Consider the following 16,947-nt stretch of genomic DNA (forward strand, 5'->3'; position numbering starts at 1 on the left):
GTGTCAGGTAGGGTGGAGGTGATATGGTCCTTGACTAGTCTCTCAAAGCACTTCATGATGACGGAAGTGAGTGCTACGGGGCGATAGTCATTTAGCTCAGTTACCTTAGCTTTCCTGGGAACAGGAACAATGGTGGCCCTCTTGAAGTATGTGGGAACAGCAGACTGGGATAAGGATTGATTGAATATGTCCGTAAACACACCAGCCAACTGGTCTGCGCATGCTCAGAGGGCGTGGCTGGGGATGCCGTCTGGGCATGCAGCCTTGCGAGGGTTAACACGTTTAAATGTTTTACTCACCTCGGCTGCAGTGAAGGAGAGTCTGAATGTTTTGGTTGCGGGCCTTGTCAGTGGCACTGTATTGTCCTCAAAGCGGGCAAAAAAGTTATTTAGTCTGACTGGGAGCAAGACCTCCTGGTCCGTGACTGGGCTGGTTTTCTTTTTGTAATCCGTGATTGACTGTAGACCCTGCCACATACCTCTTGTGTCTGAGCCATTGAATTGCGATTCTACTTTGTCTTTATACTGACGCTTAGCTTGTTTGATTGCCTTGCGGAGGAAATAGTTACACTGTTTGTATTCGGTCATGTTTCCGGTCACCTTGCCCTGATTAAAAGCAGTGGTTCGCGCTTTCAGTTTCATGCGAATGCTGCCATCAATCCACGGTTTCTGGTTTGGGAATGTTTTAATCGTTGCTATGGGAACGACAACTCGCTCACCGACTCAGCGTATTCGTCAATGTTGTTGTTTGACGCAATACGAAAACATATCCCAGTACACGTGATGGAAGCAGTCTTGGAGTGTGGAATCAGATTGGTCGGACCAGCGTTGAACAGACCTCAGCGCGGGACCTTCTTGTTTTAACTTCTGTCTGTAGGCAGGGAGCAACAAAATGGAGTCGTGGTCAGCTTTTCCGAAAGGAGGGCGGGGAGGGCCTTATATGTGTTGCAGAAGTTAGAATAGCAATGATCCAAGGTTTTACCAGCCCTGGTTGCGCAATCAATATGCTGATACAATTTAGAGAGTCTTGTTTTCAGATTAGCCTTGTTAAAATCCCCAGCTACAATGAATGCAGCCTCAGGATATGTGGTTTCCAGTTTGCAAAGAGTCAAATATAGTTCGTTCAGAGCCATCGATGTGTCTGCTTGGGGGGGAATATATACGGCTGTGATTATAATCGAAGAGAATTCCCTTGGTAGATAATGCGGTCGACATTTGATTGTGAGGAATTCTAAATCGGGTGAACAGAAGGACTTGAGTTCCTGTATGTTGTTCTGACCACACCACGTCTCGTTAACCATAAAGCATACGCTCCGCCCCTCTTCTTACCAGAATTTTTTTTGTTTCTGTCGATGCGATGCGTGGAGAAACCAGCTGGCTGCACTGACTCCGATAGCGTCTCTCGAGTGAGCCATGTTTCCATGAAGCAAAGAACGTTACAGTCTCTGATGTCCCTCTGGAATGCTACCCTTGCTCGGATTTCATCAACCTTGTTGTCAAAAGACTGGACAGTGGCGAGAAGTATGCTAGGGAGTGGTGCGCGATGTGCCCGTCTCCGGAGTCTGACCAGAAGACTGCTTCGTTTCCCTCTTTTACAAAGTCGTTGTGTTGGGTCGCAGGCTGGGATCCATTCCGTTATCCTGGTTGAAAGGCAGAACACAGGATCCGCTTCGGGAAAGTCATATTCTTGGTCGTACTGATGGTGAGTTGACGCTGCTCTTATATTCAGTAGTTCTTCTCGACTGTATGTAATGAAACCTAAGATGACCTGGGGTACCAATGTAAGAAATAACACGTAAAAAAAACTGCATAGTTTCCTAGGAACGCGAAGCGAGGCGGCCATCTCTGTCGGCGCCGGAAGGCGCCAGAAGGTCCTGTAATGATTGGAGTCACCTCATTAGACCTCTTGGTCCAGTGCATCAATTGGAAAGAAGATGTTGGGAGAGCTACACCTCACGTTAGCTGTGGTGTAATTTACAGCTCAACCACTATAGTTAGCCAAAAGAAGCCTGAGGTTTGAGTTTTCCCCTGTTTTTTTGGCTCCATATTAGTTTTACTTCCTATCCTACGACATATTTTGTCTTGTGGGAACTTTGTGGGAACTGTTTAAATAATGCTTTCATTGTAGAGCTTCTGCCACTGACAACCAACATTGTGGTTATAAGATTGGTGAAATCAGTTTGAAAATTGCATAAGTACACAGGATTTTGGTTTGGAAGCATTTGTGGAAAATCCTACTTGGGCAAATACGAGATGAATGTACGAATACGAATCCGATCATCATTGCAAAGCATTATGACAGTGTGACTGCTCAAGGAGTTGCTTGATGCTGCTTTGGTGGAGAAGGAAATCCTTCAGGAGAGTGAAGCTGATGAAAAGGGTCCTACGGGTAGTAGGGTAAACCCCATTAGACGTGCAACTGTGGGAGTTAAAACTAAAGCCAAAATTAGAGCAACTGAAATTAGAGATTGAGTACAGGAAAAGGGAATTTGAGTAAGAGCACATAGAAAAGGAATAAGTACGTGCAGCCAGACTAGTACAAGAAGAACGTACAGCAAAGGAGAAAGAACCTGAGCATAAACCATTCGATTAAAAGAGAGATCTGGTAGCATTACAACGAGATAGATCTGTTCAATTTTCCGAATCCAGTCACGCCATCTTGCACCTTCAATAGAGTTTGACCTTGGTCCGACCGAGATATTTTACTCTGTTTGAGTGGATTGACACATCCCTAAAATGCTTACGCAATATCTGGTTACTGCTCCTCCAATGTGTTCTTTTGGGAAACACTTAAAGTGTATGCCGCTTAATCTCTTGATCAGAGTTCAGAATATAACACTGGAAGCTGCTGTCCTTGGGGATTATGAGTTGGTCCCAAAGGCATACAGGCAACAGTTCCGTTTAATACGCAAGGAAACAAGCTTCTCTTTTTAATCGATGGTGTCCATCTCAAGAAGTCAAGGACCTTGTGGATTTAAAGACACTCTTGAGCAGTTCAAGAGTGGCCTTCACAAAAGGGTTGCTACCTTCATTTATGAGCAGAAGGATCTCACTCTTGAGAAAGCTGCAGTCCCTGCAGATGAGCTTATGTTGACTCATAAATCTACCTTAAAAAAGCACCAAGTACTTATCCCTAAACAAAACACTGTCCATAAAATTAACTTCCCACGACGAGATTTCAGTCTTTTTCCTCAAAGGCAAGGTTTGGCATCGTATTCACCATTTTGTCATTACTACCGTGACAAAGGCAGACTCTTTCTACTGACTCTGAAAAACACAAAATGAAAGATGCCCAAGGTCCCTGCTCATCTGCGTGAACGTGCCTTAGGCATGCTGCAAGGAGGCATGAGGACTGCAGATGTGGCCAGGGAAATAAATGAGGCTTCTACTATGTTGTGGGGCTGAATAAGAGTTGAATGAGTCCTAGCCACACGCATTTCATATGATATCAACCTGCGTTGCATGGCTTCTCTAGACACAAAGGAATTCGCCGGTTGGAACTTTATTGAAGATTTATGTTAAAAACACCATAAAGATTGATTCTATACTTAGTTTGAAATGTTTCTTCAACCTGTAATATTACTTTTTGAAGTTTTTGTCCGAAATTATGCTGGACCTGCACAAGCATTTGGATATGTGTACCTAATGCCCTAACATAAGTAGCTACTTAGACATAAATAGTGGACATTATCGAACAAATCAAGCATTTATTGTGGAACTAGGATTCCTGGGAGTGCATTCTGATGAAGATCATCAAAGGTAAGGGAATCTTTATAATGTGATTTCTGGTTCCTGTTGACTCCAACATGGCGGAAAATGTTATTTATTTTCTGAGCGCCGTCTCAGATTATTGCATGGTTTGCTTTTTCCTCAAAGTTTAAAAAAAATCGGACACAGCAGTTGCATTAAGGAGAGGTATATCTATAATTCCATGTGTATAACTTGTATTATCATCTACATTTATGATGAGTATTTCTGTTGATTCGATGTGGCTATGCAAAATCACTGGATGTTTTTGGAACTAGTGGACGTAACGCGCCAATGTAAACTCAGATTTTGGGATATAACTATGAACTTTATCAAACAAAACATACATGTATTGTGTAACATGAAGTCCTATGAGTGTCATCCGATGAAGATTATCAAAGGTTACTAATCCATTTTTATTTCTATTTGTGCTTTGTGACTCCTCTCTTTGGCTGGAAAAATGGCTGTTTTTCTGTGGCTTGGTGGTGACCTAACATAATCGTTTGTAGTGCTTTCGCTGTAAAGCCTATTTGAAATCAGACACTGTGGTGGGATTAACAACAAGATTACCTTTAAAACGTTATAAAATACATGTATGTTTGAGGAATTTTAATTATGAAATTTCGCCCTGCACTTTCACTGGCTGTTGTGCCGTTAACGGGATTTTCTGGCTAACATGTCAGCAATTATACATTTAAAAAAACGAATACTGCATAGTTTTCTAATGACTAGAAAGAAGCAAGGTAAGTTTAGGCAGATTTGTGAATATTCGCATGAAAATCTGTCTGCGATTTCATGGAAGCCTAGCGATTGTCCTAAATTGAAACAAAAAAAACTGAGCCCTCCAGCCCATTCAAATTCTTAAGAGTTTATTGATGCACCCATGCGTCAATCTAATTAACATAATTAGCAGAAAATCCTCATCAAAATCCGCCAGTTTAAGCTAAAGATATGTTTTTATTGCATGGGCTGTGTCTCAAATACCACATATGCCTATGTCAGGCTTCAATATCTGCGGTAGAAAGTGTCTGTTTGGGTCTGGTTTATCTACTAAACAAGATTGTAGATCAGATTTGTATGAACCCTTTGTTTCAGATGGGTCCGTGTCTCTGCGGAGTGGTGATGCTGTTAAGCAGCCTGTGAAGATACTGCGGGACACTGGGGCAGCCCAGTTCATACTTTTGGAGGGTGTTTTGCCTTTGTCTAACACTTCAGCAACTGATTACAGTGTGTTAGTTCAAGGTGTGGAGATGGACTGCATGGATGTTCCTTTGTGTAATGTGGAACTCGAGTCTGATCTTGTTTCTGGTCCTGTGGTCTTTGGAGTGAGGCCTAGCCTACCTTTGAAGGGGGATTAATTAATTTGTCAATGATTGCTGTTCGGAAGGATGTGCTAAATCTTGTTGTTTATAAGGTACCCAGAGTAGAACAACCTGATGGGTTATCAGAGATATTCCCTAGAGCAGTGGTACCCCTTCAAACATTCAACCTCCAGCTGCGTACCCCCTCTAGCACCAGGGTCAGCACACTCTCAAATATTGTTTTTTGTCATCATTGTAAGCCTGCAATACACACACTAGACAAAACATTTATTAAACATAGTTTTGTCACAACCCGGCTTGTGGGTAGTGACAAAGAGCTCAAGGCACAAATAATAATCAACAATTTTGCTCTTTATTTTGCTTGAAAGGATGCACATAACTATGCAATGTTGGGTTGTATTGGAGAGTCTGTCTTAAATCATTTTCCACACACAGTCTGTGCCTGTATTTAGATTTCATGCTAGTGAGGGCCAAGAATCCACTCTCACATAGATACTCACTCAGCTCACTCAGGTGCTTTGCTATAGCACATTTGATATTGTCCTTAAGAATGAGTCTATTTGCAAAATGTGAAATGTCAGAATAATAGTAGAGAGAATGATTTGTTTCAGCTTTTATTTCTGTCATCACATTCCCAGTGGGTCAGAAGTTTCCATACACTCAATTAGTATTTGATAGCATTGCCTTTAAATTGTTTCACTTGGGTCAAACGTTCCGGGTATCCTTCCACAAGCTTCCCACAATAAGTTGGGTGAATTCTGGCCCATTCTTCCTGACAGAGCTGGTGTAACTTAGTCAGGTTTGTAGGCCTCCTTGCACGCTTTTTCAGTTCTACCCACACATTTTCTATGGGATTGAGTTTGGGGCTATGGGATTGAGGTGATGGCCACTCCAATACCTTGCCTTTGTTGTCCTTAAGCCATTTTGCCTCAACTTTGAAAGTATGCTTGGGGTCATTGTCCATTTGGAAGACCCATTTGCGACCAAGCTTTAACTTCCCGACTGATGTCTTGAGATGTTGCTTCAATATATCCACATCATTTTACTTAATTTTACTTCCTCGTGATGCCATCTATTTTGTGAAGTGCATCAGTCCCTCCTGCAGAAAAGCACCCCCACAACATGAAGCCGCCACTTCTTAACACAGCGCGCATCCAACCCGGAAGCCAGCCGCACCAATGTGTCGGAGGAAACACCGTGCACCTGACAACCTTTGTTAGCCCGCCCGGCCCGCCACAGGAGTCGCTGGTGCGCGATGAGACAAGGATATCCCTACCGGCCAACCCGGGCGACGCTAGGCCAATTGTGCATCGCCCCACGGACCTCCCGGTCGCAGCTGGTTACGAAAGAGCCTGGGCACGAACCCAGTCTCTGGTGGCGCAGCTGGCACTGCAGCCACCCGGGAGGCAGGCACAGTCAACTTAGTGTATGTAAACTTCTGACCCACTGGAATTGTGATACAGTGAATTATAAGTGAAATAATTTGTCTAAACAATTGTTGGAAAAATTACTTGTCATGCACAAAGTAGATGACCTAACAGACTTGCCAAAGCAATGTTTTTTTTAACAAGAAATTTGTAGAGTTGTTGAAAAATGAGTAGTGTATGTAAACTTCCAACTTCAACTGTATGTGTGGTCCTGACTTTGGTAAACCTCCGGAGTTGACCTTTCCTTTGAAAACCCCAAAGGTGAGTGAGTTTGGGGGACCTCTGAAAGAAGAGAGTTTCCCTAAATGGTCCTTAATTAAAAGTTAAACTAAAAATAACAACAACAAAAAAACTTTGTCTCGGAAGCAGTTGATTGTGGAGATATGTCCAGAAGAGGCGTTTGATTAAGTTTGTGTGGGTTGCTTTGACATAGATGGGTTTCTGATGACGAAATTCCTACGCCACTTCTGGTCAAGATGATTGGCCCAGTGTATCTTAAGTTGTTGTTACAGTTACACTCTGACAAGAGATACTGATGTTGGCTCACAATGGTAGTATGGCACGCCATCTTGGGGTCAACAATACATATGACCGTATCTTGAGTAAATAATTCTGTCCAGGTCTGAAAAAATATGTTGGGGTTTACCCTAAATCGTGTTGTGTTTGTCAGCTGACAGGTAAACAAAAACAAAATGTTCCGGTTGCACCTTTGCAGCCTATAACTGTTTTTGACAAAACTTTCAGCAGGGCTCTGGTGGAATAAGTTGGTCCTTTGCCCAAATTTCAAGAGTGGTAAGCAATTTATCTTAGCCATCATGTGTTCTTCCACTCACTTCCCCAATGCCATTGCTCCCTGTATTGTGAAGGCCCCTGCGAAATAATTTCCAATGTTCGGGCTTCCGCAGTGCAGTCAGACCATGATTCAAAAGGTCTTCAAGCAAGTGTTACAGCAGTTGGGAGTTATCCATTGCCCCTTTAGTACCTTCCACCCAGACTCTCTTGAGAGATTTCATCAGACTTTGAAGTCGATGTTAAAAGCTTACTGCTTTGAGTTAGAAAAAAACTGGAATGAAGGGGTGCCTTGAGTGCCATTTGCAGCACTGGAGGTCGTTCAGGAATCTCTCGGTTTCAGTCCGAATAAGCTTGTGTTTTGACATTATGTCAGAGATCCATTGAGCTTGCTGCAAGACAAACTCTCCATTGTGAGTTTGTTGCAGGACAACACCTCAAAGCAAATCTGTTGGAGCATGTTAACACTTTTTATATAGATTGCACCACCTCTGTGAGTTCGCCAGTAAGAATATGGAAAAAAATGAAAGTCTGGTATGATTTAAAGTTGCACTTTCGATGTGGGTGACCAAGTCCTAGTTTTGTTGCTTGTTCTGCGGTCACCGTTGTAAGCTCTCTTTTCAGGCCCTTCCTCAAGTAATCAGAATTACTTCATCACGCAGAAAAAAACACAGCTGCTTCATGTCAACATGTTGAAGCCATACTTATCCCATTGATTCTTGGGGATGGCTTGCTACTACCGGGCATTTTGAGATTGTTGCCCCACTTATGGATTTGACCAATCCCAAAGTCACTTTCCGTTGGATCCCAGACTGTTAAGTGGTTTTTGAAAAGTCGAAGGCCCTTTTAGTCTCAGCACCGGTGCAGGTGCTGTGATCCTACAGCAGGACAACAGCGATACTGAGCACCCTGTGGGGTACTTTTGAAGAACTTGGCCTCCTACCAAAAAACACTAATCAACTATTGAGAAAGAAGCCTTTGCTTTGATACTGGCTCTTCAGTACGTTGAGGTTTGTGTCAGCCTCTACCCAGCTATGTCACGTTCGTCATAACGAGGAGACCAAGGCGCAGGGTGATAAGAATACATTCTTCTTTTATTAACAAAGAACACTAAACAAACTAACAAAACGACCGTGACGCTATAAAGACCGAGTGCTGACATGCAACTACACATAGACAATAACCCACAAGACCAAAATGGAAAATAGCAACCTAAATAGGATCCCCGATCAGAGACAACGATAAACAGCTGCCTCTGATTGGGAACCAATTCAGGCCACCATAGACCTACATTTACCTAGACAAACCAAAACCCCATAGATGTACAAAAAACCCTAGATAAGACGGTACACCCATGCCACCCTTCTCACACCCTGACCTAACCAAAATAATAAAGAAAACAAAGTTAACTAAGGTCAGGGCGTGACACGCTAGTTTTCTATACCGATCATAATCCTCTCGTATTCCTCTAAAAGACTAGTTCCAAAAAACAGTTCTTACACTTTCTATTTTTCCATCATCATAGTGTGGATATACAGGTATATACACTACCGTACAAAAGTTTGCGGTCACTTAGAAATTAACTTGTTTTTGAAAGAAAGGTTATTTCTGTCCATTAAAATAACATCAAATTGATCAGAAATGCAGTGTAGACATTGTTAATGTTGTAAATGACTGACTATTGTAGTTGGAAAAGACTGATTTTTAATGGAATATCTACAAGGGCGTACAGAGGCCCATTATCAGCAACCATCACTCCAGTGTTCCAATGGCACGTTGTGTTAGCTAATCCAAGTTTATCATTTTTAAAGGCTAATTGATCATTAGAAAACCCTTTCGCAATTATGTTAGCACAGCTGAAAACAGTAATGAATTAAAAACTGGCCTTCTTTAGGCTAGTTGAGTATCTGGAGCATCAGCACTTGTGGGTTAGATTACAGGCTCAAAATTGCCAGTAACAAAGACATTCTTCTGAAACTTGTCAGGCTATTCTTGTTCTGAGAAATGAAGGCTATTCCATGTGTGAAATTGCCAAGGATCTGAAGATCTCGTACAATGCTGTGTACTACTCCCTTCACAGAACAGCGTAAACTGGCTCTAACCAGAATAGAAAGAGTGGGAGGCCCTGGTGCACAACTGAGCAAGAGGGCATGTACATTAGAGTGTCCTCAACTGGCAGTGTTATTAAATAGTACCCTCAAAACACCAGTCTCAACGTCAACAGTGAAGAGGCGACTCCGGGATGCTGGCCTCTTGTAAGGGATTTCCGAGGCGATAAGGATCGGAGGACCAATATGCGGCATGGTAAGTGTCAATGGTTCTTTTAATAAGAAATACTACACATGAACACGACTGAAATACCAAAACAATAAACGTGGAACGAACGAAACCCAAAACAGTACCGTGTGGTGAAAAACACAGACATGGAAACAAACACCCACAAAACAAACAGTGAAACCCAGGCTACCTAAGTATGATTCTCAATCAGAGACAACTAATGACACCTGCCTCTGATTGAGAACCATACTAGGCCGAAACATAGAAATCCCCAAATCATAGAAAAACAAACAAAGACTGCCCACCCCAACTCACGCCCTGACCATACTAAATAATGACAAAAACAACAGAAATAAAGGTCAGAACGTGACACCTCTAGGCAGAGTTGCAACGAAAAAGCCACATCTCAGACTGGCCAATGAAAAGAAAAGATTAAGACGGGCAAAAGAACACAGACACTGGACAGAGGAACTCTGCCTAGAGATAGCTAAAATCATATAGTTGGTGAGGGCCTTTAGGTAACAGCTTTTTAAGGGAAGGTGGTCAGTTAGGTCATCTGGCTGGTCTTGTAAGATAGGAGAGGGGTGGAAGAGGGGCCCTAACCATTTGATAGTGCACCTCACATGCTCCTCACATGCGTACATCCTACATCGCGCGCAAGTTGATTTTGTTCACCCACACTAGAAGTGATCATGACACACAGGTTCAAATATCAAAACAAACTCTGAACTAATTATTAGTTTGGGGACAGGTCAAAAAGCATTAAACATTTATGGCAATTTAGGTAACTAGCTTGCTGTTGCTAGCTAATTTGTCCTGGTATATAAACATTGGGTTGTTATTTTACCTGAAATGCACAAGGTCCTCTACTCTGACAACTAATACACAGATAAAAAGGTAAACCAAATTAGTTTTTCATCATCTCTCCTCCTTCAGGCTACTTTTTCTTCTTTGAACTTCATATGGTGGTTGGCAAACAACTTTACAGCATTACTACAACCGACCGGAGTGTGGACCTATGTTCATATTTCAATCACCCACGTGGGTGTATGCTCCTAAAAACCAGTGAGGAGATGGGAGAGGCAGGACCTGCACCACGTTGAGGGTCAGAAATAGAACCAATTTCTATTTTAGCGCCTGGGTGCAATGATTGAATAACATCTATGTGTACATTTATTTTGCAGCGCACGTGACTTGAGCGGTGGGGTCAGCATGTTAGCCTTAATGATGAAGTGTCTTCCAGTAACACCTTGAAACACCCCACAGTAGGCAGTCACGTAAATACTAGTGGTGAGATGTTGAAGTTCAAGTGTTCTAGATTTCCACGAGACCTGTCATTATAACTTGGAAAGTGAGGATCTGTTGAGAGAGCTATTGTTTTGCCTTTCAGCTGTGTACTGAGTGTTTTTCTTTCAGTTAATTTGAGAGAAAGTAACAGGAAGTCCTCCTGCTTTCCCTAATACCTTTTTTATTTTATTTTTATTTTTATTTCACCTTTATTTAACCAGGTAGGCTAGTTGAGAACAAGTTCTCATTTGCAACTGCGACCTGGCCAAGATAAAGCATAGCAGTGTGAACAGACAACACAGAGTTACACATGGAATAAACAATTAACAAGTCAATAACACAGTAGAAAAAATGGGCAGTCTATATACAATGTGTGCAAAAGGCATGAGGAGGTAGGCGAATAATACAATTTTGCAGATTAACACTGGAGTGATAAATGATCAGATGGTCATGTACAGGTAGAGATATTGGTGTGCAAAAGAGCAGAAAAATAAATAAATAAAAACAGTATAAACAGTATGGGAATGAGGTAGGTGAAAATGGGTGGTCTATTTTTCTATAGACTATGTACAGCTGCAGCGATCGGTTAGCTGCTCGGATAGCTGATGTTTGAAGTTGGTGAGGGGGATAAAAGTCTCCAACTTCAGCGATTTTTGCAATTCGTTCCAGTCACAGGCAGCAGAGTACTGGAACGAAAGGCGGCCAAATGATGTGTTGGCTTTAGGGATGATCAGTGAGATACACCTGCTGGAGCGCGTGCTAGGGATGGGTGTTGCCATCGTGACCTTCCCTCCATGTCATATGTCATGTCCTGAAATGCCAATGAGGGAAACATTCAAAACACTTTGACACATTGTATTGAGGCACAATCACTAATACCACACACTCACTCACACTCGGACTTGAAAAAGAGATGTCAATCTCAATTGTGACTTCCTTGGTTACATAAAGGATAAATACAAGTTAAAAACAATATACTCATGGCCCAAATATATTTGTATATTTTTGGCCATATTGTCTGAACTGAATCAATATGAATAACTTTTTAGGAAGTTTTTAATATTATTTATATTTATTTAAGGCTTATTAAGGCTTAATAGGGCCTACCTCTTATGCTGACAATAGAGACACATTCAAATAGCAATCAACATCATACAAATTCACGTAAGGATCTAGTGAGTATTATTGAGCCTGACCTTTTGAAGTTTAGTGCAGGGAGGCGGAGACTTTCTTCTCTCTTGTTAACAAGACATGTGATTAACATTTCTGGATTTGCGCCCTATGCAGTCGGTCTGTCAAGTTCTCTCAAGGGAATGTGCCACAGGGAAGGCTACGAACGAAGTTCGCGCGCAGGTCAAGGTAAGTGTAACATTTTACAGCGTTACTGTGCTAATAATAGGCTACATTACCGCTTTGTAGAAGTATAGGCCTATAGTAATGGCCCTGGAGTAAAATAGGTTAATACCTTTTGCCTTCTACATTCCCAAATGTAACATGAGGGATGGCGTGATATGGTCCCTGTTTTGAGTCGTCTCAGTATTCCTTTTGCAAGTGCAACTGATCATTTCACCATAGTTTTTTAAAAGTGTTTTTTTATAGCTGTGTATTCTTGCCAATAAATATTAATTCACTGATTAACGTGGTTTATGCGGCATTTAGCCAAATTGTATTTTGAGAAATTGAGTATAGTTTATAATGACTCATTTCCCATAAGTGCAAATATATGTTCACCTCAAGTTTTGCAAACTCATACTTTTTGCAAATAGTGAATAGTGAGCATATTTAGTGTATACACCTGTTACATTCTGCTGCAAGGCCCAGTGTGGAAACTATTATTATTGGTGTGACAAAGTATGCTTGTTTCCCCTCACACAATGACTTGTCTGTCTGTCTGTGGGCATGAGTGCAAGTTGCCTCATTTTCAGCTTATCTCAATACATGTATTGTGATGCCTGGGTCTGGGAAAATGTGCACAGGCTAAATTGCATGGAGTCCAGACAGACTGGCTATAATCTGCTCCACTGGAGAGTGATGTGATGGTTCTGAGTTGTGCCAAAGCTAGGTCACATGATAGTGCTGGCGCAGCAGACAGAGGAACCTTTCACCACAAACAGAATCATGGAGGAAAATACTATTTAAAAAATATAGGGGAATGGGGTGTGATTATGATTAGTGTTGGACACCAATATTGATACATATATGATATGACTGAAGCATGTTGTGATATCGTGTAATACTTATTTTACCCACCTTCTACAATCTTTTCTAAAAAAAAATATTTAAAAAAATGCGGCGCTAGGCGGATAGCTAAGTAATAGCATGGGTTCATCAATGCGACCAGTTTGCTAGTTCACCCAAATTACAAAATTACATTAGTTTCCTTACCCTTTAAGCAGTCTTTCGACAAAGTATGACAGCAATCCATGCTATGGTTTCGTTACCCTGGCACCGTTTCCACATGCTAACATTTTAGCATTTGTGGTACAAATTCCATTTATGTCATGTGACCGATAATAGCATTTTTTGTTGCGCATCATATCCAAATCACCAGAAAGTGTCTAAAATTGATTGTGAAGCTCAACAAATACACTTATAGATGTTTTGAACATGATGTAATATAGACATTTTTGCTAATATATTGAAAATGAAATACAGAAATATCTTATTTATATAAGTGTTCACATCCCTGAGTCAATACATCACCTTTGGCATGGAGTAAGCAACTCCAGTGTAGATTTGGCCTTGTGTTTTAGGTTATTGTCCTGCTGAAAGGTGAATTTCTCCCAGTGTCTGTTGGAAAGCACTTCCGTTTATTTAAAAAATACACTCACTAGGGCCTCTTGATTGACACAGCGTTTTAAGGCACTGCATCGCACTGCTAGAGGTGTCACTACAGACCCGGGTTTGATCCCAGGCTGTGTCGCAACCGGCTGTGATCGGGAGTCCTATAGAGTCCTATAGGGCGGCGCACAATTGGCCCAGAATCGTCCGGGTTAGGGAAGGGTTTGGCCGGGGGGACTTTACTTGGCTCAGCGACTTCTTGTGGCTGGCCGAGCGCCTGCAGGCTGACCTAGGTCATCAGTTGAGCGGTGTTTCCTCCGACACATTGGTGTGGCTGGCGTATGTACGGGTTAAGTGAGCGGGTGTTAACCTTTTGTGACTAGGGGGCAGTATTTTCATTTTTGAAAAAATAACGTTCCCGTAGTAAACAGGATATTTTGTCAGGACAAGATGCTAGAATATGCATATAATTGACAGCTTAGGATAGAAAACACTCAAAAGTTTCCAAAACTGTAAAAATATTGTCAGTGAGTATAACAGAACTGATATTGCAGGCGAAATTATGGTGTTTCTGTCGATATTATGGAGCTAATTTGGAATATTTTTCGGCATTGTCGTGACCGCAATTTCCGGTCGATTTCTCATCCAAACGTGAAGAGCTATTTCTCCTGCAAAAATAATATTTTTGGAAAAAGGGAACATTTGCTATCTAACTGGGAGTCTCGTGAGTGAAAACATCCGAAGCTCATCAAAGGTAAATGATTTAATTTGATTGCTTTTCTGATTTTCGTGACCAAGTTACATAATCCAGGCCAGGCTATCAATAAACTTACACAAATGCTCGTCTTGCTTTGGCTGTAAAGCATATTTAGAAAATTTGAGATGACAGGGTGATTAATAAAAGGCTAAGCTGTGTTTCAATATATTTCACTTGTGATTTTCATGAATAAGAATATTTTCTAGTAATATTTATGTCTGTTGCGTTATGCTAATTAGTGTCAGATGATCACAACGATCCCGTTCACGAGATGGGAGTTACAAGTTAAGGAGCTCGGTTTGGTGGGTCATGTTTCTGAGGACGTATGACTCGATTTTCGCCTTCCAAGCCCGTTTGGGAGACAAGATGGAAGTTGGGGATAAAAAAATCCATAGACTTTTTCTATGACAAGCATACCCATAACATGATCCAGCCACCACCATGTTTGAAGAGTGGTACTCATTGACGTGTTGTGTTGGTTTTGCCCCAAACACAATGCTTTGCATTCAAATTTCTTTGCAGTTTTACTTTAGTGCCTTATTCCAAACAGGATGCATGCTTTGGAATATTTGTATTCTATACAGGCTTCCTTCTTTTCACGCTGTCATTTGGGTTAGTATTGTGGGGTAAACACAATGTTGTTGATCCATCCTCAATTTTCTCCTATCACATCCATTAAACTCTGTAACTGTTTTAAAGTCACCACTGGCCTCATTGTGAAATCCCTAAGTGGTTTCCTGCCGCTCCGACAACTGAGTTAGGAAGGACACCTGTATTTTTTGTAGTGACTGGTTTATTGATACACCATCCATAGTGTAATTAATTACTTCACCATGGTCAAAGGGATATTCAAAGTCTTTTTTTTACCCATATACCATTAGGTGCCTTTCTTTGCGAGGCATTGGAAAACCTCCAGGGTGTTTGTGGTTGAATCTGTGTTTGAAATTCACTGCTTGACATTCACTGCTCAACTGAATTTCCATACAGATAATTGTATGTGTGGGGTAGAGGTCGACCGATTAATCGGAATGGCTGTATTTTGGGGCGCTGATTTGCAGATTTTTTAAATATATTTTTATTTTATTTGTTATACCTTTATTTAACTAGGCAAGTCAGTTAAGAACACATTCTTATTTTCACTGAAGGCCTAGGAACGGTGGGTTAAGTGCCTTGTTCAGGGGCAGAACGACAGATTTTCACCTTGTCAGCTCGGGGGATCCAATCTTGCAACCTAACAGTTAACTAGTCCAACGCAATAACGACCGGCCTCTCTCTCGTTGCACTCCACAAGGAGACTGCCTGTTACGCGAATGCAGTAAACTAGCATTAAACTTATCTTATAAAAAGCAATCAATCATAATCACTAGTTAACTACACATGGTTGATGATATTACTAGATATTATCTAGCGTGTCCTGCGTTGCATATAATCTGACTGAGCATACAATTATCTAAGTATATGACTGAGCGGTGGTAGGCAGAAGCAGGGTGTTAAACATTCATTCAAACAGCACTTTCTTTGCGTTTTGCCAGCAGCTCTTTGTTGTGCGTCAAGCATTGCACTGTTTATGACTTCAAGCCTATCAAGTCCCGAGATGAGGCTGGTGTAACCGAAGTGAAATGGCTAGCTAGTTAGCTCACGCTAATAGCATTTCAAACGTCACTCGCTCTGAGCCTTCTAGTAGTTGTTCCCCTTGATCTGCATGGGTAACGCTGCTTCAAGGGTGGGATGGTGTCGTTGTGTTCCTGGTTCGAGCCCAGGGAGGAGCAAAGAGAGGGACGGAAGCTATACTGTTACACTGGGAATACTAAAGTGCCTATAAGAACATCCAATAGTCAAAGGTTAATGAAATACAAATGGTAGAGAGAAATAGTCCTATAATTCCTATAATAACTACAACCTAAAACTTCTTACCTGGGAATATTGAAGATGTTAAAAGAAACCACCATGTTCTGAGCAAGGAACTGAAACGTTAACTTTCTTACATGGCACATATTGCACTTTTACTTACTTCTCCAATACTTTGTTTTTGCATTATTTAAACCAAATTGAACATGTTTCATTATTTATTTGAGGCTAAATTGATTTTATTGATGTATTATATTAAGTTAAAATAAGTGTTCATCCAGTATTGTTGTAATTGTCATTATTACAAATAAATAAAATAAATCATCCGATTAATCAGGATCGGCTTTTTTTGTCCTCCAATAATCGGTATCGGCATTGGAAAATCGTAATCGGTCGACCTCTAGTGTGAATACATAATTGTATATTGTATATACACTATTGTATATATATTGTATATACACTATTGTATATACACTATTGGGTGAACTATCCCTTTAACAAAATAAATCAGCCATTTTCCAACCAAGGAGAGTGTCACAAAAGTCAGAAATAGCATTAAAATTAATCACTTACCTTTGATCTTCATCTGGTGGCAATCCCAGGTCTCCCTCTTAGACAATAAGTAATAATAAGGTTGTTTTGGTCGATAAAGTTCATCTTTATGTCCAAGTACCTCCGCTTTGTTGGTGCGTTTTGTCAAGTAATCCGAATTC

General features: G+C 41.2%; 1 protein-coding gene across 3 annotated transcripts in view; it reads left to right on the forward strand.

Annotated features, from left to right (window-relative positions):
• Positions 1–12,111: 12,111 nt before the first annotated feature.
• The window catches only part of LOC124041216 (melanophilin-like), a 109,749-nt gene continuing 104,913 nt past the window's right edge, over positions 12,112–16,947 (forward strand). For all 3 annotated transcript variants that reach the window (XM_046358551.1, XM_046358557.1, XM_046358567.1), the window contains exon 1: positions 12,112–12,207. The gene's annotated coding sequence lies outside the window, so the exon portion shown is untranslated. The remainder of the gene's footprint in view (positions 12,208–16,947) is intronic.

This window comes from Oncorhynchus gorbuscha, linkage group LG01, assembly GCF_021184085.1.
Source record: "Oncorhynchus gorbuscha isolate QuinsamMale2020 ecotype Even-year linkage group LG01, OgorEven_v1.0, whole genome shotgun sequence".
Classification (NCBI taxonomy): Eukaryota; Metazoa; Chordata; class Actinopteri; order Salmoniformes; family Salmonidae; genus Oncorhynchus; species Oncorhynchus gorbuscha.